Below are 1020 nucleotides of genomic sequence, written 5' to 3' on the forward strand. Positions count from 1 at the left end.
CAAGATACAGTTTTAATAGCTGTAAAAACTACAAAGTTCCTCTAGCATTTTCTAGGCCATTCCTTGTAATTGATTTCAGGTATGTACATGGATGAGCTTAGACTGAAACGCTAGATATATGTATTGACTTCAATGTATGACCTCTCATTGTCAAGCTATGAAATTAAAATCCTGTATATAACTGGTAATCAGAAGGAGAAAAAGTTCATAGGAAAGTGTGTGATGGTCTGTATAGTTATTTGTATTGAGACTCATCGTGATGTCTCTGCATTTATTCTATTGCCTCAACTTGAAAACGGATAGCATAATATAGTTTAGCGTGTGGCATCAGTGATAGAAATGGTACCTTTCTAAAGGGGTTTATCATAACGTGCTGCTTCTTGACGGCTTACACCTCTAGAACTGCATTCCCTTCTGTTGTGCCATCTTTTTTTTTCAAGTATACATATATAAATCTGGAGCTGGGTAACTTACAAAGTGAAACAAACTTTACATGGAGAAGTAATTTGCATGTGTGGTATAGAAAGGTGTTATTAGGTATTACAGATTTACTTTAAACCATTTAACTTATGCTCCAAAGTAACTGTAATTTGATGTTGGTAGGATAGCAGATTATGATGAATAGCTTTAATTGTATGTTATAAAGCCATATGTTAACATGCTTAAATCTGGATTAACAGAATTTAAGCAATTCTAGAAATGTATGATTACAAAGCAAAAAAAAAAAAAGTGTTTCATTCCTACCAGCAAGAAGGCCTGGAAAATTATTGCTAGTCTCAGAAACTTTGCTTCTCTGAATGCAATCAAACTTCTCTTAATGAGAGGTCAATAGGTGGCATGGTGGTTAAGGTGATGGATTCCCACATGGCTGACTATGGTTCAGGTCCCTGACTTGTTGGCTTGCAAATCACACCAGGTGTGTGTGTGTGTGTGTGTGTGTGTGTGTGTGTGGAAAATGCCCAAAATCCCAGGAGGAAAATGGAGGAGAAGGGACTATAGTGTGGCCATCCCCCCCAGGGG

The sequence above is a fragment of the Tupaia chinensis genome, unplaced genomic scaffold, assembly GCF_000334495.1.
Source record: "Tupaia chinensis unplaced genomic scaffold, TupChi_1.0 Scaffold000050_1, whole genome shotgun sequence".
In the NCBI taxonomy this organism is placed as follows: Eukaryota; Metazoa; Chordata; class Mammalia; order Scandentia; family Tupaiidae; genus Tupaia; species Tupaia belangeri.